The 23,231-nt window shown below is 39.0% G+C and overlaps 1 protein-coding gene across 1 annotated transcript in view; it reads right to left on the bottom strand.

Annotated features, from left to right (window-relative positions):
* ACVRL1 (activin A receptor like type 1) overlaps positions 1-17,419 on the bottom strand; it is a 54,460-nt gene extending 37,041 nt beyond the window's left edge. The window contains exon 1 of the mRNA XM_026717393.2: positions 16,954-17,419. The gene's annotated coding sequence lies outside the window, so the exon portion shown is untranslated. The remainder of the gene's footprint in view (positions 1-16,953) is intronic.
* Between the last annotated feature and the right edge of the window lie 5,812 nt (positions 17,420-23,231).

Below are 23,231 nucleotides of genomic sequence, written 5' to 3'. Positions count from 1 at the left end.
CCTATTCTATGAAACATGTCAAGCAGGAGACCCCTATACCATTCCAGATAAGTGGGTGTCCAGTCAAAAACCTCCAGTGATGAAGTACGCACAATTTCTGAAGGAAAGCTGTTTCACTGGTTGATTGTTCTCACATTTAGGAAGTTTCTTTAACAATGCTTCTCTCCTCGATTGGTTTCCATCCATTATTTCTTTTCCCGCCCTCTGGTGTTATGGAAAATAAGTTCACCCCCTCTTCTTTGTGGCAGCCCCTCAAATACTGGAATACTGCTATCATGTGCCCCCAGTCCTTCTTTTCTCTAGACTAGCCAAATCCAAATCCTGCAACCATTCTTCTTCATATGTTTAGTCTCCAGGCCTTTAATTATCTTAGTTGCTCTTCTCTGCACTTTTTCCAAAGTGTCACCCTCTTTTTTTTAGAATGTGGTGACCAAAACTGGATGCGGTATTCCAGGTGTGGCCTTACTAAGGTTTTATAAAGCGGTACTAACACTTCATGCGATTTGATTTATGCCTCTGTTGTAGGAATGTATTAGCTTTTTTGGCTGCTGCTGCCTACTGCTGGTTCATATTCACCAGGACTCCAAGGTCCTTCTCTCCTTCTCACAGTTACTATTCTTGAGCCAGGTTTTGCCTAATCTGCACTTGTATCTTTGATTTTTTTTCTGCCTAAGTGTAAAACCTTGCTTTTCTCAATTTAGTGTGGAGATATTAATGTTGTTGGATAGGTCCATTGTTCAAGACTGTCAAGATTTTTTGGGGTCCTGAATTTGTATTCTGGGGTGTTGTCTCTTCCTGGCAGCTTAGTGTCATCTGCAGATCGACGTGGATGACACTAAGAAGGCTGTCAATAATCTTAATAAACCTGGTTGCCATGAAAGAGGTAATGTGCAGGGCCTCATTGCACATCCAGTTCATTTGTGAACCTTAAGTTTTTATATTTTTGTTCTCTACTCTTCCTGCCCATTCAGAAGTCAAGAAGCTATATAGGGGTAGTCTCTGGCCAAAAGGGCTTCCCTGTACTACTGTGATGGTGATGGATATTTTTTTTGCTGCATTTCTGGCTTTTTTCCAGCTTTGCTCTTGTATCTTCATGAACTGGGGTCAACTGTTGATTTGAGAGAGACTTGGGGGTTTTGCAGCAACCTCATCAAGGATAAAAAAAATACTCTTTGCAAGAATCCAAAAATGTTCCAGCTGTTCCACTGGGAAGATAGGAGCAAAATGGATTTTCTTTCTTTCTTTCTGAGGGCAGGGGGTTGCTTATTTGTTCACTTCCTTGTGAAAGAAAAACTCCTGCCAAACTAAATCTGGCAGAGTCATGACCCTGCCCAATCTGCTTCCAACTCGTGCAACCTTCCTCTTTGTAAATGCAGAAAAATTTGGGTCCTGAAAGTCCAGGACTCGTTTTGTTCTGTTTCACCCACAGATTCCTAACACAACAAACAAGCTATGTCTCGGTTTCCTGCCATTCAAAAAATTCCAGCCTTTAGTCTGGGCGTTGCAGGCTGGACAGGAATCAAGATTGTTTAGATTCTGCTGTTGATGGGGGAGAAACGGAGACATATACAGAGAGATCTATAAGCCTGTAAAGATCTATTGGAGGAAGACATAAGCAGTGTGGCTCCAGCCATGAGGCCGCCTAGCAGGGCAACAAACTACCTCACAAAAAAATAGCTGGATTTGTTCCTGCTGATGAAAGAAAAACACAGACACAACTATAAACACTGAGCTCAGAAAAGAACACTATCAAAGTCCTGCATACGATATCCCAATAAATCTAATCCAGGTGCTTCTTTCTCTTCTCCGCCCCCAATTCATTTCCTTAATGAATATTTAGTCGTAACCTTTGCATTTCTGCAAGCCATGGTTTATATGATGGATCCACAATTACATTAAGCCACTGTTTATTTGAAACACTGTGTGTTGAATACACAATCAACTGTCAATTATTTTACAATTGATGAATTGCAAGGAATGAATGTGCACTTCAGGCTAAGCCACAGCCAAGCAAACTTTATTATGGCTTAGCGCATCTCACCAATGATTTCTCTGAAGTGGAAGAATTTGTCAGAAGTTTTCTTTGACTGTTCCCATTTTCCAAAGGGAATTTTGTTTGTGTGTGTGATTAAACTCAGACTGGGAACACCCCCTCTCTCTGGACTTACTCATGTTAGGGCCAATATTTTAGATGACAGGAGAAGTCTGTCTGGTTCCCATGTTCCTTCCCCACCCCTTTATATTTCCTCCCCCTCTGTTTTCTCTTTCCTCCTCTTGGCCAGCTCTTCAGCTTCAACACTTGAGCTCTACTTTTCCTCCAGCTGTTCCCAGACTCTTCTGCCTTCGGTGCAAAATTCAGTGACCTCTTCCTTTCACAACTGGCTTGAGTTCTAATTCTCATAGACATCGTCTACATTGGAGTCCTCAGAGGATACGCCAAAGAGGCGCCTTCTCATGTCAACTATCTTCTGTGTCTTCTCTTAAGGGGAGACTTGGGAATCATACAATCAAATCCTTTTATAATTCTGCTCCAAAAACTGAGCAATTACATCTTGTCAAGAGCAGAGAAAAGAAAACATAAAAACATGGAGGTGAATGTTAGTGTGATACTATATTATCTTCTGTGAAAACAAAGGAAGCTATGGATGAAACTTACAAACCACAATGCTTGGGGATGAATAATATTTTGAACTCGGCACTATGGAGCACACTCTAACATTGAGTCAAAGTCTGATTTAAAGGTCTTAAATATATATATTGTTCTACAATTTATAAGAACAGAAAAATGGTGCTAGAACTTCACTGAAACTGTAAAATCAAATGAATCTGGAACCCTTCTTAATTTTTATAGCCCATTGATTATGAGATTTTGATAAACTCAACATGATTGCAGCTGGATGAACCTCTTTTCCCTTTATCTACTTGGATAACTCAGGGAACATCTGGAGGTTACAGTGATCAAGAAATCTAGATAAGAATGCAGGTAGTGTAATAACTCTTGATATCTATTAAGATAATTGTATTATATTGTTCTGGTTACCACTTATAAGCTTTTCAGTTTCTTGGATTTAGCTATTGATTAATTGCCTTTTTGCCACCCATCTCATTTAGAAACATTAAAAAATTATTTGATTTATAATCTGCATTTCTACTCAGGGTAAGCATTCCAGATGGCCTTAATGGAAATACATGGCATTTCACCTCAGAATGGAACCACTCAGAAGTAAATGTCTAAAGGCTTAAAAACAGCTTAAAAACAGCTTAAAAACAGCATCTTGTCAATTTTTCATGCATTTAAAACCAGTATTTTAATCCATTTTCATTAGAGAGAGGGAGGAAGGGAGAGAGAGAGAAAGAGAGAGAGAGATGTGTAAAATCCTTTCCACTTATTTTTTATATCTGAGATATTTTCTACAATTTATCCTGAAGTAACTCAGAGTAGATTGAGAACTGGAACTTATGCTCCAAGCTGAAATTGGCTTCATCGGTGATCAGAATGCTAATGTGATTATTTTTAAGTTGCACCAGAAGCACATTTCACATGTATGAAGCTGCTGGAGACTTGTGAGATTGTTCCATGATGAAATAATCACACAGCTTCCTCAACCACAGCTAGGTTTCTGCACAGAATCAATCAAACCACATTTTACTGGTGTAGCTTGGTTCTAATTTGTAGAGTCATTGTTTCTCTTTTTATATGAAAGACGTATAGGAAGTTGACAAAAGCCAAGCCAATATGAACCTACGTAGCTGGGTTCTTCCCTTTATCCAATACTTGATCCATTTAAGTGGAAATATTTGGGGTTTAAGCTGAAAGTTCTTCCAGACTTAGATGTTAATCTATGAGCTGAACAACATGACATTCCAGGGTGACACAGAAGAAGTTCCAAGTTAAAATTGTTAAATTTAAATGCAATATGGATATAGTTATTATTGACTTCTGATTTTTCCCCTGTATTGCTATTCTTTATTGTTTTAGCACTAGTGTTTAATAGCAATTAAGAGTTTGACTTGAGTATCAGGTTCATGTAACATATGGGACATAATGGCTGGCTTCATTGTAACCTGAAACCATAATTAGGACTGTTTTGTTTTTGCTTAACACAATGTGTGGATTTAGCCATTGTGGTTTGCAAGGCATGGCATATTGGTTTTTTGTTGTTGTATTTTCTACTGATCAAATTCAGCTGATTCATGTATGGCACGTGATGTGAGCCCACTCAATATTCCATTTCATCAGTTTGCACCCCTCATCTTAGTCTGTAAAAGCATAAGCATACTTTATCCAATCATCATAAAGATTGAGACCTTAGTGAGAAGTCCTTTGAACCCCTGAAAAATCCCCTCTAAATGCAGAACAGAATTCTGTGGTCTCAAAACCTCAAAATAATTTGCTGATTTTTCCTTTTTAACATTAAAATAAAAAGGCGTGACTTGGTTCCTCTTCTAACAATACTATCCATGTGTGTGCAGAAGTGACTTTGGGCCAGATTTCAAAGTAGAGAACTGGAGAATTCCCCACAGTTGTGATGCCAGGTGATGTCATATTTCTGGTCCATGACAGCAATGAAAGGAAGAAACCTAACTAAAAGACAGATTCATGCTTAAAGAGGGCAGCCCATCATTCTTGCAATTTCACCAGTCTTTAATAGTTTCACAGCATTGACAATGTCTCTATCATAGTTTAATCTGAAGACAAGCAATATTTTGGGGGTTTAAGGTTGCATGCAGTTATTGCGTGGATGGTTACGGTTATATTTAAAAGGGGGATGATGCCACTGGGAGAAAGAAGGCCAAGGCATTAGCTAATATTTAATCCACAATTGGCTAATTAAACAGGGTTCTGCCACCTACAGCTGGATTCTTCTAAGAGATCCAAAAGAAAGGAATGAAACCCTTAACAGACAGAACATTCTCATATATATTTTTGACAAGATTGCCTAATATACAAAATTTTGAAAGATATACATAATATACAATATTTATGTGTATGTGCATATTATTATCTATCTATTTGAAAGCCCACACAGAGAGAGCTTTAAAAATGGAAGACAAACAAAAATGGAAGACGAACCACATATATTAAAAACAAACACTGTCCATTTTGTCATTACATGGGGCACTGAAAAAATGAGAGGAAAAAACAATGTTATTTTTTAAAAAAACACCAATTCCAACATAGTTTTATTTAGAAGTTTAAATGTAGAAGATAGTTAACCATGAGTCTTAGTTACAAATTGAACTGTCATTGATGTCAGATGTCAAAGCACTTGGTAATATGATCAGAAGACTCCTAGGCTCAGGCTATATATTATTTCCCCTCTATTAATAAGTTCGGGGAATTCAGTGTTGCAGGAGCTGACAATAAACTGACAGCACAGGCAGGGATGGGATTCAACTTTTTTAACAACTGGTTCTGTGGGCGTGGCTTGGTGGGCATGGCTTGGTGGGCATGTGACTGGGTGGACGTGGCTTGGTGGTCATGTTATTGGCTGGGTGTGGCCAACTCAATATCACTCACATCGAGGCACGCATCTCCTTGCCTGGCCTCTCATGACTGTGGGGAAGCTGCAACAGTTGTAAGTGTGAAAAATGGTCATAAGTCACTTTTTTTAGTGCCATTGTAACTTTGAATGGTCACTCCACACAAGCAAAGTACCAGCAAAGGAGGCGAAAAAAACTCCAGAGAAATTCCAGAGACAGGAAGTCTAGTCCTGCCATGTAATAAAGAGTTAATGGAGAGGCAGTTTCTGTAAGCAACACCAGAATGTTTCCTTCCTGCCTTCCTTACAGGATTAGGCCAGTAATTTCTTCTAACAACCAGTTCTCCAACCCTGCTTAGAATGTTAACAACTGGTCCTAGCAAATAGGTGCGAACTGGTAGAATTCCACCCCTGAGCACAGGTGACTTTTAAAATGTAATTAAGTTTATGGAGGAGAGCTCTATTGATAGCTCACAACTATGTTTCTCTTGAAAGATCAGCAGAGCCATTGTCTTGCATCATCATTGTAACCTTTGTCTGAAGTGATATAGGGTTTCCTGCTTAAGCAGGGGGGTTGGACTAGAAGACCTCCAAGGTGCCTTCCAACTCTGTTGTTCTATTATACTGCCTTCCTATGCATTGTATATTATTGTCACAATGAATGCTGAGCTAGATTTGTTCTTATTATTTGTTCTTATTATTATTTGTTTTTATCTACTATTGACCTACCCCTTTCCTAAGAGGTCTGTGGGGGGCGTGCATAAGCGCACCAACGTGCCTACTGTCCCTGTCCTATTGTTTTTTTATTTTTCTTATATGTACCCATTTCATGTATTCATAACTATGTTTTTACTTATACCTATTATCTTGTAGGCAATTGACAAACCAAATAAATAAATAAATTATTCTTCAATATCAAACTGCTAATTGTCACTTTATTTATTTTATTCTGCCGAGCTTTCACTGCATTTACTTAAATGCCCAGAATAACACCTACACTTGAATCAATTTACTTCGGTTAAAGTTACACTAACTTAATTAAATTTATAACTACTTTTCAATTTTTTATTAATTTTATTTTTCTAACATCTTAAGAATTGAAATGACTTGTGTGCTATTGCAACAACAAAAGTCTGAAGCCTGATTCTCTTCAAGAAAAGGTGCTGTTTCAGTCTTTCTCAAACTATATTTGGCACCAGATTTAAAATAATTTAATGTCCTCTGTGCTGCTTTGAATTCTGTGATACTATGATGACTATTTTGAAAATAATTGAGAATAAAAATACCTTTGTAACATAAAAAAGAAAGAAAGAATTGAGATGGTAGCTAGTTCTGAAGCAGGCTTAGAACTGTACCTAAAGTTTTAAAAGTCCTGGATCTGCTGATTATGCAGCTCGGCTGTAGCTCCTACCAACTCTGGATAGCAATACTTTTCATCAGTGGAAAGTTTTGAACTGTCTTCTCAGACACACGAGACAGCAGAGAATTTCCCCAAAAGTCTCACCAAAGCAGAACTGGGTGATACACTTCTCTTCATAGAGTTTAGAACTTCCATAACCTTTGAACTGCTGATTCATAATGTTTGAGCCTTTTTTTTTTTTACCACTGCTGAGCAGAAGTGCTTTCTACTCATTTTTGAGTCAGCAAAATACACACACATACCCTGATGTGAAATCTGCTGCCCTCCCCAGCTTATATTTCTTCCTGGTCACTACAATATCTTGATATACCTCCAAGGCAATTGGAAGCCCACATACCAAACTTAGGCTTGAACTGACCGTTAGGAAAACATCTTGCCTGAACTGGATTGGTTACACTGGGGAAAGCAATGAGAGACAGTTAAGGGGCGGAAAAGTAGAATTTAGAGATATTGGTGTGCAATTCTCAGTTCTGGTTTTGCACTACTGCAATACACTTGATCTCTAATAAACTATTCCTTCCTTATGAAATGGAGCCAAGGATCATTTCTATTTAGAATTTTAAGCTGTGGCAGGACTGACAACAAGCCAAACAAGATTTATACTTTTTGAGGCTGCCTATATATGATGCCAGAATAAAGAAAACAGGCATCCCTACAATCATGGACAATTGCACATGGTATCTAAATCTATATTTTGGGGATGCTGCAGAAAAAAAAAAGATGTTGTCAGGGTATGTTGATGGTGTGATTAGGAACAAGTGGAAAAGACTTCCCTTGTGATCTGGTGAAGCCCCAAATCCTTTTCAAATGTACCACTTTCCAACAAACACATTGCATTTTTTTCCTCTGTGTGTAAAAGTTTACATGTATTCTTCTGCTAAAAATTATTTGGGGGAAAGCGGGCATTATTTCTGGCCACCCTGGAAACAGCAAAGGACCAGCCCATGGTGGTGCTCCGCCAGTGAAAAGAGAGTTTGGGAGGGCCTCACATGGAGGCCGAAAACGGAGTTCAGGAGTCCGTTTTCACTGACAGAGCACTTGAGCCAGCCGCCACAGACGCCCCTGACACGAGTTACATTAAGCTGGCAACGCCCATCCTGGCCACACCCACCCCAACCCCCGAAGTAAAAAACAACCCTGATGGCACCCTCAATGAAATCGAGCTTGACACCTCTGCTGTTGAGTATATTATCAAAATTATCTTACCTGTTCACTTTCAGATTTTCAAGCATGGGAAGATTTCAGTCTTGTGGGGATCTATTCTGATTTTTTCCCCTTAAAACCCAAATATTCTCTAGTTAGCATTTGATTAAAAGATATAGGACTACTGGGAGAAATCTTCTGAGGTTCTCTACTTATTTATTAAATTTATATGCTATTGTTATATGCTATAACAGTGACTGGGCAGTTAAACTTGAAAGTGTTTATGTAAATGTATTCCCTCCCTAATCTCCAGATGTATGTAGATTTACTAGAACCATGAGTTTTCATAATTCAGACATCACCCCTTTCAGAATAATCAGGACCAAATGCAACACTTTGTGCTCTGAACCAATTGCCCTGGGAGGAACACCAGCACTTGATCTGATCTTTTTTTTGGTCATCCTTTGATTTGGATGTGCTGAGTTAATAAAACAAAAAGGAAGCCCACACACGACCATTTGCACAGTATCTCAGAGTGTCCTTGTATTGAGGAAAATAAAATGATGGTTGGTTGCAAGGCCGTGCCATTGTTAAGTCTACTGGATGAGAACATTCGCCTTGCTGCCATCTCCTCAACTAAGTAGTCTTGCCTAGAAAACAGAGGATGAAAGACCTTCCACAGGAAAATCCATTGACAACCTTCAGAAATGTCAGGACTAAAAAGTCCACAAATTCCTGTTTTTTCTGGGGATGGTTCCTCAGTCTAGGATAATGTTGGAAAGATTGGGAAACACTGGATTAGAGAAAGCAGAGCAGCCATTGACAAAGTATGCACTTCGTTTGAATACAGGTGAAACTCAAAAAATTAGAATATTGTGCAAAAGTTCATTTATTTCAGTAATGGAACTTAAAAGGTGAACCTAATATGAGATAGATTCATTACATGCAAAGCAAGATAGTTCAAGCCGTGATATGCCATAATTGAGATGATTATGGCTTACAGCTCATGAAAACCCCAAATCCACAATCTCAGAAAATTAGAATATTGTGAAAAGGTTCAATATTCTAGGCTCAAAGTGTCCCACTCTAATCAGCCAATTAAGCCATAACACCTGCAAAGGGTTCCTGAGCCTTTAAATGGTCTCTCAGTCTGGTTCAGTAGGAATCACAATCATGGGAAAGACTGCTGACCTGACAGTTGTGCAGAAAACCATCACTGACACCCTCCATAAGGAGGGAAAGCCTCAAAAGGTAATTTCAAAAGAAGTTGGATGTTCCCAAAGTGCTGTATCAAAGCACATTAATAGAAAGTTATGTGGAAGGGAAAAGTGTGGGGAAAAAAAGGTGCACAAGTAGCAGGGATGACCACAGCCTGGAGAGGATTGTCAGGAAAAGGCCATTCAAAAGTGTTGGGGACTTTCACAAGGAATGGACTGAGGCTGGAGTCAGTGCATCAAGAGCCACCACACACAGACGGATCCTGGACATGAGCTTCAAATGTTGTATTCCTCTTGTCAAGCCGCTCCTGAACAACAAACAATGTCAGAAGCGTCTTACCTGGGCTAAAGAAAAACAGAACTGATCTGTTGCTCAGTGGTCCAAAGTCCTCTTTTCTGATGAGAGCAACTTTTGCATCTCATTTGGAAACCAAGGACCCAGAGTCTGGAGGAAGAATGGAGAGGCACACACTGCAAGATGCTTGAAGTCCAGTGTGAAGTTTCCACAGTCTGTGTTGATTTGGGGAACCATGTCATCTGCTGGTGTTGGTCACTGTGCTTCATTAAGTCCAGGGTCAATGCAGCCATCTACCAGGAGATTTTGGAGCACTTCACATTTCTTTCTGCAGACGAGCTTTATGGGGATGCTGACTTCATTTTCCAGCAGGACTTGGCACCTGCCCACACTGCCAAAAGCACCAAAACCTGGACCGTGGGATTACTGTACTTGATTGGCCAGCAAACTCACCTAACCTGAACCCCATAGAGAATCTATGGGGCATTGCCAAGAGAAAGATGAGAGACATGAGACCGAACAATGCAGAGGAGCTGAAGGCCACTATTGAAGCATCCTGGTCTTCCATAACACATCAGCAGTGCCACAGGCTGATAGCTTCCATGCCACGCCTCATTGAGGCAGTCATTGCTGCAAAAGGGGCCCAAACCAGGTACTGAGTACATTTGCATGCTTATACTTTTCAGTGGTCCAGTCTTGTTCTATGTACAATCCTTGTTTTATTGATTGCATGTAATATTCTAATTTTCTGAGATTGTGAATTTGGGGATTTCATGAGCTGTAAGCCATAATCATCCCAATTATGACAAATCATGGCTGGAACTATCTTGTTTTGCATGTAACAAGTCTATCTCATGTATTAGTTTCACCTTTTAAGTTGCATTACTGAAATAAATGAACTTTTGCACGATATTCTAATTTTTCGAATTTCACTTGTAGAAACTCGCTGGATACCCATGCTTCATAACGAAACTTTGTAATCAGGCTATGCAGGAGCCCAGGCTTTTCTTCTTTCCTCCTTTCCTTTCCTTTCCTTTCCTTTCCTTTCCTTTCCTTTCCTTTCCTTTCCTTTCCTTTCCTTTCCATTCCTTTCCTTTCCTTTCCTTTCCTTTCCTTTCCTTTCCTTTCCATTCCATTCCATTCCTCTCTATCTCTCTCTCTCTCTCTCTCTCTCTCTCTCATCTATCAATTCAGCAAAAGTATTGTAAAATACGATCCTCCAACTGTTGTTCTGAAAGTGTATTTTTTCAGGAGGCAACTGAACTTTCTGTTTTTTCTTTGAAGATGTTTTGCTCGTCATCCAAGAAGCTTCTTCAACTCTGACTGGATGGTGGGTAATAAAAATGCTACAACCTTTGATGCCAAAGTAGCTTCCTGTTTGGGAGTGTAGCTTGCATTCTTTTAGAGAGTTGTTGAGGCAACTTTGAGGTTTGTCTGTGTCCTCGGTTCGCCTGAGTGGTGCAAATAGCTGTGAAGTTACTAAGGTAACAGAATGTGAGGAAACTGGCAGTTGGAACAGATTTCTTTTCAGGTGGGGAGGGGGAGTAGAACTCCTTAGCATCAGAGTGTGTTAATAATAATATACAAAATACTAATGCTCTGATGGTCATTTTGAAAAATCCTTTCCTAGCGAGCACCTAGAAGCCAAGAGGAACATACGTGCCAAATTTCAAGTTTGTAGGCTTTACAGTTGTAAAGTTGTGGAGTTTTTGTGATGCTGCATTAGTGGTATTTTGCTTTTAGATATATAGATGACACATGCAGTGGTGGGATTCAAATAATTTAACAACTAGTTCTCTGCCCTAATGACTGTTTGGGTAGATGTGGATGGGTGGTCATGTGACTGGGTGGGCGTGGCCAACGCAACATCACTCACATCAAGGGGCAACTCAAACAGCCTTTCCTTGCCATTCCTGGCCATTCTTGGCCCCTTCCCTTCCACCCACTCCTTGTTACACCTGGCCTCGCCTGGCCTCACCTCCCGGCCACTCCCTCGCTGGCCTCTCTCGCTGGCCTCACTTCCTGGCCTCTCATCTCACCTCCTGCTTGCCCGCCTGGCTAGGAGGTCATTTGCTTGCCTGACTGGGCGGGCATTCTGTTATTAATCAACCGTGAAGCAAAAGGAATCATGATAAGTCTAACTTTGTGATCCTAGTCAATTTCCAGTTTATCTGACTGCTTTACAAGCATAGATTTATGTATCAGTTGCCACACATCTTACAAACTCTTGTTTATCACTGACCTACAGTTCTTCAACATATGCATTTTTTGTTACAATGCAATGCCATCTGCTAATCATATCAATTATACTTACATGTTTATAGCCAGATAAACTATTCTGTGTCCTGCTTATTTTAGCAGTGAAATTTTCTATTCCCCAAATTCTTTCATCTATTGATCCCCCCACTTTGATGTACTGAGACTTTGGGGTTTGCATATCATAGGTTGCCAACCCTAAGCAAAAGTTTATGAATCTCTGGGACAAATCTAAAAACTACTTTTCATATTTGGTACATTATATTTGTCCCTGAAATCATTTTATGCAAAACTTTTATGTAAAATGGAATTGCTTGAGAAACGTTTGACTCCAAGTCACTTGGGTTTAAATCTGATTTAAGCCAACCTAATCCACCTCCATGAGTCAGGTATCAAAGATCTACACATCTTTCTTTAGTTGTACCAACCATATCCCATTACTACAATCTATTAAAACTATAAAGGTAGTCCTCAACTTACAATCACAATTAGGATCAGAACTTCTGTGTTGCTAAGGGAGGCAGTCATTAAATGAATTGTACCCAATTTTATGACCTATTTTGCCACAATTGTTAAGCATACTGCCATGGTTGTTAAGTGAATCCAGTTTCCTACATTAACTTTGCTTGTGGGAAGCCAGTGGAAGAGGTCGCAAATGGCAATCATTTGACCCCAGGACACTGTAACCCCCATAAATACATGCTGGTTGCCAAGTGCCTGAATTTTGAGCACATGACTGCAGGAATTCTGCAGTGGTCATAAGTGCAAAGACCAATCTTGAATCACTTTTTTCAGCACCACTATAACTTTGAACAGTTGCCAAGCAAATGGTTATAACTCAAGGATTATCTGTATTTACATAAAGTGCTCCAGCAACCCCCATTCCTAGCCATTCTGCAAGCATATTTTCTCACTCATGTACCTTTTAGGTCATAGATCTAAAACTTGAGAAATACTTCTTTTTCTTCCCTTGAGGATAACTTTTGCACCTGCCTGTTTATAGTTATTTAATCCCTATTGCACCATCCAATTTCTTAGAATAATATTCAAACTACTAAGAACTCATAACTGCATAAAAAGGAGAAAAAGATTTTTTTTTCTTTTCATACATTTTGTAGATATGGGAGCACCTTGGATATAAAGTCAACTTTTATAACCCCCTATTGTCCAATGAACACACTGATTAACAAAATTAATAAGGGTTTATTAAGGGTTTATATTGACTGTTTCCTAGTATGATTTGATTGCTTATTGTATCCTAAGTGTTGTACCTTATCATTCTTGACTCTTGACGAATGTATCTTTTCTTTTATGTACATTGAGAGCATTGGCACCAAGACAAATTCCTTGTGTGACCAATCACACTTGGCCAATAAAGAATTCTATTCTATTCTATTAATAAATATAATGGATTTCAAGAACTATTTCCAGTTATGAACTATTATCAGCGTGATTAAGAAAAGTGCTATGAATTGCAAACATCATACATACAGAGCACATTATACAAATTTAGCATTTTCACATCAGCTGTATTTTCCAAAGATATAATGCCAGTTGTAAAGATTCTGTTTCATTGAGTGACTTCATTTGAGAAATGATTCCATGCCACAAATACACTTCTGTTTTTTGAATCTACAGTTAACTGAAATACAAAGATTATTGCAAATTTTGCATGTTATGTTTTTGATTTGATAAATTACTAGAATAATAACAAACAAGGCAGAGTTCAGCAAATTGTTGTAAGAAAAATAAGATAAATGAACTTTAGTGCTCCTTCTTCATTTGTTTTTCTGCTTTTGAAATATTACTTCTAGCAACAACCACTTTTTTAATATCATTTCTTGGTTTTTCTCTTCATTTTCTTATCCCAATTGTCTCTGTGTATTTTTATTTCTGTTCTTGTTAAAATAAAATAGTTTTAATTCCCATTATTGGAAGAGATATCACCTTCCTCATAACTAAATACCTATTGATTACTTCTCTGGAAGAAAACTGTACTACCATAAAATGTCCTCTCCCACAGGGAATCCTTTCTTCTGACACTAGCCAAGTGGGCAAACAGCCTTCCAGCCAGGAGAGGCAAGGAGGTGCCAGGTGGGGCAAGGCATGCTATTCAGCCGGTTCACCAAACTCCACAAAAAACTAACTACTAGTACTCCTGAACCAATGCAAACTAGCTGAATCCCACCACTAGACAGATGTGGGATAGACACCACTATATAGGTAACATTCCCTGTCTCTAAGACCTAGTGCTGAGGTCTCTATTGAATACACAGATATATTCTGAGGCTATAGGTAGAACCTATGACTGCTCCAAATATCTTTAATATTACTGATTTGTATTTATTCCTCCTTCTTGATGCGTTGGACAGATGCCCCATTTCTACCTAGGAAATGCAAGCCCAGTAACAGGAAACACAAGCAGTTAAAAAGCCATTATTCAAATGAAGTGCAAAGTTTGTCTATGGCTGCTCTGTATTCTCTAATCCAGTGTTTCCCAATCTTGACCACTTGAAGATGTGTGGACTTCATCTCCCAGAATTCACTAGCTAGTTTGAAGTTCATACATTTTCACGCTGCCAAGGTTGAGAAATACAGCTCTAATCTGTCCAGGCAACAAATCTTAATAAAACTGGCTGCTGAAGGATCCCTAAAAGAAGAGAGCAAAACATGATATAGAACACAGATACATATATATTTGCATGCATACATGAATAGGTAGAGATTCATAGTGACTGTAATGTAAATAGCAACATACCGTATTTCATTACTGAAGAAAAAAATGGACTAGGCAATCTCTGTTTCAGCCCAGCCTGTTATCTATATTTATTTATTTGATTTGTCAATTGTTTACAAGATAATAAGTATAAGTGTATACATAGTTATGAATACATGAAATGGGTACATATAAGAAAAATAAAAGAAACAATAGGAAAATAGGCACGTTGGTGCGCTTATGCATATCCCCTAGATACCTCTTAGGAAGAGGGTGAAGTCAATAGTAGACAGTCTAAGGTTAAAGTTTTTGGGGTTTGGGGAAGAAACTACAGAGTCGGTAGAGTATTCCAGACATTGACCACTCTGTTGCTGAAGTCGTATTTCCTGCAATCAAGTTTGGTGCGGGTAACCTTGAGTTTGTATCTATTGTGTGCTCTTGTGTTGTTATGGTTGAAGCTGAAGTATTCATTGACAGGTAGGACATTGCAATGTATGATTTTATATACTATATTTAGATCAGACTGAAGAAGGCATAATTCAAGGTTTTCTAGGTCTAGAATTTCAAGTCTGGTGGCATAAGGTATTCTACAACGAGTAGAGGAGTGGAGAACTCTTCTTGTGAAATATTTCTGGACTTCTCAACTGTGCTAATATCAGATATGTAATGTGGGTTCCAGACTGATGAGCTGTATTCAAGTATTGGCCTAGCAAATGTTTTGTATGCTCTAGTTAGTAGTGTGATATTACCAGAGAAAAAGCTATGTAGGATTAGGTTAACAACTCTTAATGCCTTTTTGGCTATGTAGTTGCAGTGGGCTCTAGCACTTAGATCATTAGAGGTGAGTATTCCAAGGTCCTTTACAGAGCTTGGATCATCAACAAGATCTTTGTAGGTATTTCCACATCAGACATTAATTATACCTCTGGATCTAGAAATGTGATGTTGTTTTTTGTGAGTGGCAGTAAACTGATTATTTTAATTGCTTTGTTTTATTCTGCAGAGGCAGCATTTGCAGCATTCAACAATCTCCGAGCAGATCTGAACTTAGCAATGTAGCAAGTAAGGGCCTGCTTTGGGGAGTGGTTAGGCAAGGAGGAAGGCTAACCTTTCTTCAGCTCAGAGAGAAAAGTATGTACTGCTTTCTCTCAGAAACCGTCTCTTTTCCACAAACGAGGTTTAACTATTTCTTTCTGGTGCTGGTTCTCTATTCATTCATCTCTATTCATTCATCTCTATTCTCTATTCATTTTTGGCCAACTACCTTGACATCTTGCAATTGTCTGATGGAATAAAAGCCAGAGCCTCCCCCAAAAAGGAAGGAAAACATAAATTGTTCTTAAGTCAGATCTGACTCGTAATTGCATTTTCCTGTGGTACAATGGGATAGAAATATTTTCCCTTCTCTTGTACCTGGCTTGTTTTCCCTCCCCTCATTCAATTTGGATTAAGTCCCAAGAAATCTCCTGTTTAAAATTTAGTCAGAACCAGTCCCTTAGACAGGAATAAATGCAAACCCAACAAATACATAGATGGGGTGTGTTTGTGATGGTAGGAGGGCATTGTTTGGTTTCTACAAATGCCTGCTAAATTCGTATCTATTTATGTATGCCACCCAGAGTCGCTTTAGACAGCAAGATGAGTGGCATATAAATTTAATAATTTTTTAAAAATCATATTTTGGGAGAGAATGGAAGTTTATTGCAGCCAGACCTAGCTTACCATTGCACAAAGTGGTATGATATTTCTTTGGAACTGGTGCTGCCAAAACCACCATCTATACTTGGAATATTATGGAGACAGTGTGCAGTGACTGGGTTTTGTGTCTTAGTACGTCACAATGCTGCTCTTTGGAATTATTACGACCTAAGATGGATCCCTCCAAAATCCCTCAAAAAATAAATCAGCCATCACCCAAGATGTAGTCTTTCTTCAAATCTTCTACAAGGCCATCATGCTCAGCTTTAACTGCTGATGGCCTGGCAGCCTTTCCTCAGATTTGGATGACCTTCCTTTGGGGGAATTCTAACCTATCTCCTTTTGAATTTTAAGCTAGAGTGGGAGTAGCTTCAATCTTTCTTTGAAGATGTGACATTACTGTTGCCTGGATTTAGAAGGGGAACCCTTCTTCGAGCTGAACTCAGCAAGAAAGCAATGGCCAGTCAGTCGTTCAGAAAAAAAGTGAACCAACTAATTTAAGTTCGTGACTGATTATCTGACAACCTCACTGGGAAACTCCAGGCTGCTAGGCTGCCTCTCCTGTTCTGACACCCCGCACTCCCCCCGAAGACCTGATGCTGAAAGAGTCAGTCTTAGGAGTTAAGGATATTTTCCTTCCTTGCTTGGGAGTGTTTCAATTTTGAAAAGTAAAAAAAAAATATACATAGAAAAGTCAGAAAAAAGAAACATCGATTGCAACTTACCCGGAAGATTTTGAATTGGGAAGGGAGTAGAGCTTGATCACGTCCTGTATCCTGCTGCTTTCCTGCTTCTGGCAGGCTGTGATGAACTCTTCCTCCGATGTGAGGTTTCCCCCCCAGTATCAAAACCTGAAGAGCCTTCTGGAAAGGTGTATTTAGTTTCTCTGCCCTGGGCAAATCCCAGTTTTTCTCTGATTGTGCCTAACCTGAGAGGAGCTCACAGACCTCCTTTCTGATCATCCTCTCCATTTCACAACTGAAAAAGAAGATTTTTTTTCCCCTGGTTTAGCCCAAAACTCAGTCCGGCGAAAGTTTGTCTGAGGGAGGTGGTGTGTTGAAAAGCAGACACGAGAGGGAGGGTGTGTCTGGGGGTGTACGTGGGGGGAAACAGAAGACAAGATCTTATTTCCAGCCCCTCTCTTAGCCTCTCGCCCAAAAGCAGCGGTTTGGCAAGATCTGGATGTGGGAGAAGTTAAAAATGTTTCTTATTACTGCCTCTTCCTGCTTGGCTTTTCTCCACCACTCCCAGCTAATAAAGCATTTCCTATTGTGGAGCAGAGATCTATACACATTCTCTCTCTCTCTCTCTCTCTCTCTCTCACACACACACACACACACACACACACACACACACACTTTTCCTCCCAAGCCCAAGCACCCCCCCCCCACCAGTAGTTTTCTGTGATCTCCCATACAACTCCTCTGGTTTCACCTTTAATCCCCTCTCTTCCTTGCCATAGACTTCATTTTCAGAGGTTTGCCAGATCCACCAGTGCCTCAATGCCTCCTCATGCTTCCCTTGGCCGTGATGTGTTGATGAAGCCACAGTTGACTGGAATTACAGATGGATGGATTCACATGGTTGGCTTAAATGGTAAAATTGTATTCTGTTGGGAGCAGCAATGGCTCCACACTGTGTAGCCGACTCTGCAGCCAGGGGACTTCTGGAGAACAGCTGACTTCTCAACCTGCTTAGCACAGCCACATCCTCAGCGTTCGCTGCTTGCATTCTTCATCAGCCATTTTGGCTCCAAATTTTGGCCAATACCTGATGCTGACCCAGTTTGAAATCCAAAGCAGGCTGCCCTATTTTCACCAGCTGCTATCACTGGCCTGGTATCTCTTGTCTTACTCTTTAGAATTGGTCCCGACTAGGGACAGAAATAACTAAGCAAGAATCTGAATTGTTCCTTCTTTAGTAAGACATCCTTCACTGCAAGGAGGATGCTGATGCCACAGCAGCTCTTACCAAGAATTGTAATAAAGCTGCCAAAGAGAAACTCCAGTGACCAGCAATTGAGAAATCTATATTAGGCTACATTACAGGTAGTCTTTGACTTTCATTTGGTGATTGTTCAAAGTTATAACCGCACTAAAAAAAGTGGCTTAGGACCATTTTCCACATTTATGACTGTTGCAGAATTGCCATGGTCACAAGATCAAAATGCAGACGCTTGGCAACTGGCTCATATTTATGACGGTTGCAGTGACCCGGGGCCGTATGATCACCTTTTGTCACCTTCTGATAAGCAGAGTCAACGTGGAAGCTGGATTCACTGAACAATTGTATTACTAACTTAACAGCTGCAGTGATTCGCTTAACAAGTGTAGCAAGAAAGGGGGCAAAACTCGCTTAACAAATGTCTCACTTAGCAACAGAGATTTGGGGCTCAATTTTGGTCGTAAATGGAGGGCTACTTGTACTTGTACTCTATATTAGGACAACTGAAGATGAATTCTATTATCCTGTAACATTAGAAGATATCTGTGACCTTGTAATCCTGTGCAAAATTAATCTGTGCTTAATCTAATGTTAATCCATACCGTTTTAACTTTTTAGCACTTGAAAATAAACCCTTCTGTGTATAGCTTCCATGGAAATGCAGATGTGTTAGAAATTTTTCCATTTGATTGCATTCCTATCTGATGTACATTCTGTCATGTTTTCCTATCAATTTAAATGAGTAATGTCTGAATTTCTTGCTGGCAATTAAGGATGCATTTGTGTGAAACTATTTCTTAGTTCACCAACGTCCTTCAGCTCATGATGATCTTAATATAATCTGAATCCCACATAAAGGTAGAACTAAAAGTGCAAGACAAAAATGTGGCTAAAGACCCATTCTCCTTCCTGTCACCCCTTAACTTCCTCTTCCTGTTGGAAAAAACAGAATCTAAATTCAGTAATTTCATTTGGAAAGGATATAAATCTACCTATTAAACAGAACCCCTGCCAAAAATTTTCTGCATATTTTGAATCAAACAATTCTTAGTCACCTCCTCAAACCTGCTTTGCTAATACTCAGTCCAGATCATTTTCTCACAGATCCAAAACTCAAATAAGGTTAAAGCAACAAAAATAATAAAGACTGACAGATTTATTATGGTACAAGTTCCACATCTACTATATATATAGTCAATGAAAGCTATGAATTTGTCAGCTTTTCAAAAGTTTTTATTTTTAAAAAGTTACAGGAAGAAAAAAGAAAAAGATAATTAAAGAAGTGACTTATCTTTTTTTGCAGCAGTTACAGATAAAGTATTATCCCTCCTCCCTCATTCAAATTATATTACAGAGATCCCTTTTGTCTCAGATTCAACTTTTTTTTTCCCAATCAACAAATCCACAAACCACTATTTCACTTTTTTCCATACTCAGCATTCAAAAATCCATTCAAAGTTTCAGTCTTTGAACAAGTCAATTTTGCTATTTTTGATCATTTAGCTTCACATTCCAATCCTCCATTGTGAGTATTTCAGTATTTCTCCATCATTGTTCATATACTAATCTTTCTGTAATTGCCATATAAAAAACAGTCTTCTGTAAATCTTCTCTAAATGATTATCCATAAGTCCCAGTAGAAAAAAGGATTCATCTTGATATTTATGCTTAAAATTCTTTATGTATTTGTATCCAGTTTTTGGTTTTTTGTAAGTCCACCAAAGACCATAAAGTGTTCCTTTGTGTTTTTCACATTTCCACCATTGCCTAGAAGTACCTTTATATATCTTAGATAATTTATCTGATGTAGTATACCAGTGCTACATCATTTTATAAAAATTCTCCCTTAAATTTTAACACAATATAACTTTCAATCCTTTTACCCACATCCTCTCCTAGTGATCCATCCATTTATATGCTATACTTATGATTTACATCTCAAACCAACTGGATTGTATATACCATAAGTAAAAAAGAATTTTAAAATGGAACGGAATATCTATATTTCAAATATAGTTGCTTGGCATTTTCATAAGTGATATCCTGCCAACTTCTGGATGCACTATTGGTCGATTCAGTTTGAGATACTCCTCATATACTTACATTAAATGAAGTTTTTTCTTAATGTAAAAGTGTTTATATATAATCTGATATAATTGTGTGATATGAAGCTATTTTAGAAGTGATTGTGTGCAGGCCTCCCCTCTTATATACAACTCTTCTGGCATAAAGCTTAGCAGACCCTCCAAGCTATAATATTTGCATAATTTTCAAATTTACCCATTTTTCAAAAAGCATAAGAAATCCCCTCTCCTAATAAAAACTGGCTGAGATAAAGTGATTATGAAGATCATTCAATGAGCTTCATAGCTGACTGAGAATTTGAAGCTATTTCCCACTGTTTTAAATTCAGTAATGTAATATGTGTGTATCCATTTTGAATTCTAACCTAATACCATAATAGCCTCCCAGTAGTTAATAGCACAAGTCATAAACACAACAATTAAGAGGCATAAAAGCTTATAAATAACAGCAACAATATCACCAGTCAAGATTACCCAATTGCCTCTAAGTGAACAATTCTGTCTTCAGCAACTTCTGAAATATTGTTAGGGTTGACCAACTTTTGTGGGAAGGTTATGTTCCAGAGACCCATGGGCCATAATCCCAAATACTACTTCCTACTCACTTCCTCCATTACTTTAAAGATTAACCTCTTGTGTGAAGATGTTACCAGTTGATTGATTCTACTTGGAAAAGGTGGCTCTGAAGATATCTGGAACCAAGCCTAGTAGGGTTGATAGGTTAAAACTATCACTTCGGAATGTACCCAGAAATTAATTGGAAGCTTCTAGCACGTGTGTTATTGCCCATGACACTCACACATACTAGAACAGAACGACAGAGTTGGAAGGGTCCTGGAGGTCTTCTAATTCAAAGCCCTGCTCAGAAAATTACGGTTGGAGACAGGATGATAATAATCTGATATGACTGGATTCTGGGAGGACCTCTTCAGGACAGGCAACACCAGCACCTGTTACCTCATAGACCCAGCCAACATTCCAGCTCCCAAAGGAAGGAAATGGACGCAAGCTAAAGATAGCCGAGTTTATGCTGAAGAACAACCTATCCATTTCACTGGACTTTTTATGATATTAGAAGATGCTATGCATGAACATGACTTTAAAAGAAGCTGTCCCAATCACCTCTCCAGATTCTGCCAGTTAAGAAGTCTTCAGTAAACGCAAGCAATATTATCAGCAAAATGACGTGTAGGGAAGCAGGCTGAAGGGAGATTGCAGCTCAAAATGCACTAAAAGCTTCTCCACTCTTACTGCCATGATGTAGGTTTAAACATAAGCTCTTATTTGATTCAAATTCTTATTTTGATTCAAATTCTACCTCTACCGGAGCACTTTATTCATCCCTTTTGTGGCTTCTGCTGCTTCATCTTTTAGAAATCTTCAATCAACCAAGGTGATCACTGGGATCAGCTGACAGAATTGCTGTTCAGAAGTAACCATATCAAGCCCCTGGTCACTTCCTTAATTCCAAAGATTCACCAGGTGCCCTACCTTCCCTTTTAAAAGTTGCTTTTTCTCATATGTTTGGGGATAAATGTAATAGCATGGCCAGGACTAATATTTGAAAATAAGCCAGGATGAACAGCACTTACATGCAAGGTATTTTTCTCTCTCCGTATACTAGCATTCTGACGAAAGCTGGCCATTAGAATTAGTTCTTACTATAAAAACACAATACTCTGGTATAATGGTGAATGTGATTTACAAACATCCCATGTGTACTATTCTTAACATTCAATGAAGTATATTTAACGAAGTCTTTTATATCACTGGTATTTCTGTTTGAGTGCAGAGAGTGGGAATCACATCTTTTAAAGTTCCCTTCCGAAGTTTAAAGATAGCATTTTAAGTTTAGTAATCATTTTGCAACAGCTATTTATAAACTTTATTAGAACGGGGAAGAAAACAGCTGAAATGCAGTTCCTCCTCTGAAGTTTCCTGTGGTGAAAAGAGGCAGCGCTAGAGCTTTCTAAAACATTGTAAAATTGCTTTCACACATACCGATAAGCCTTTTTTCCCCCCCAGATTTGTGGGTCATCGCTGGTTATCTGAATCTATCTCTTTAAAAGCTGTTCCTTATCTTAGTCATGGGGCTGATTTCAGATCCTTGGATGGGAAAGCAAGGAGTCTGCATCTCTTGAACTGGAAATAAACACTTTTGATCTGATAACAGCAGGTCTGTTTCTAGGCAGGCAGGAAAAGGAAGTCTCCTCCTTGCAGGAAATGTGTCTTGGAATACCTTTCTCTAATCGTGCCAGCCATCTTTTTCCCTTTTTAGAAATCTCAGCTGCCCACCCATCCATGGCAGAGCAGGGCCCCCAAATCATCTCTGAACCAATCTTTTATCGATGCTTCCCTTGAAATGGTAATATATTTTCCAGCAGGAGCTCATGGCATTTCTCGTTTTTTCTTCAGAGAATGAAGTCTCTGTGCAGGAGTTCTTTTTCATCAGCCTAATTCTCAACCCTCCAAAAGCCACATGACAAGAGTTGGCACAGGTTTTTTTTTATTTCCTGACACAGTGGCTTGTCAGCACCCTTCTCCCTGAACAGAACTTACAATGTGAAGTGCTCCCTCCATCTGAAATTTCAGCAACAGTAAAGCCTGATCAGCTGAATAGCCACCTGCCAAGAGAGAGAAGTGAAGCTTGCCATTAAAAAGAAAATCAGGTCTAGATATCACATGGACTCTCTTTGGGTTATGAGGTGATGCCTAAATTAGAAAGACTAATCCACTGTAATCTGCTAAGTCACCGGTACAATAAATAGATATAATTACTAATTTTCTGACTCTCTCTTTCGTGTGTGTGTGTGTGTGTGTGTGTGTGTGTGTGTGTAGCAGTTAGGTAGGGAAGTGGTTAGAGCATCAGCTTTGGTGTGGGAGACCAGGGTTCAAATCCTGGCTAGTACCTATCATACCAGTAGGGGCTCTTGGGTAAAGACCTCCTAATGCTTCACTTGCCTACCTTAAATATG

The sequence above is a fragment of the Pseudonaja textilis genome, chromosome 2, assembly GCF_049901715.1.
Source record: "Pseudonaja textilis isolate UNSWEBS1 chromosome 2, rPseTex1.2, whole genome shotgun sequence".
Taxonomy (NCBI): domain Eukaryota; kingdom Metazoa; phylum Chordata; class Lepidosauria; order Squamata; family Elapidae; genus Pseudonaja; species Pseudonaja textilis.
The sequence above is the reverse complement of the archived record's forward strand: the minus strand, read 5'-3'. Positions and strand labels throughout refer to the sequence as shown.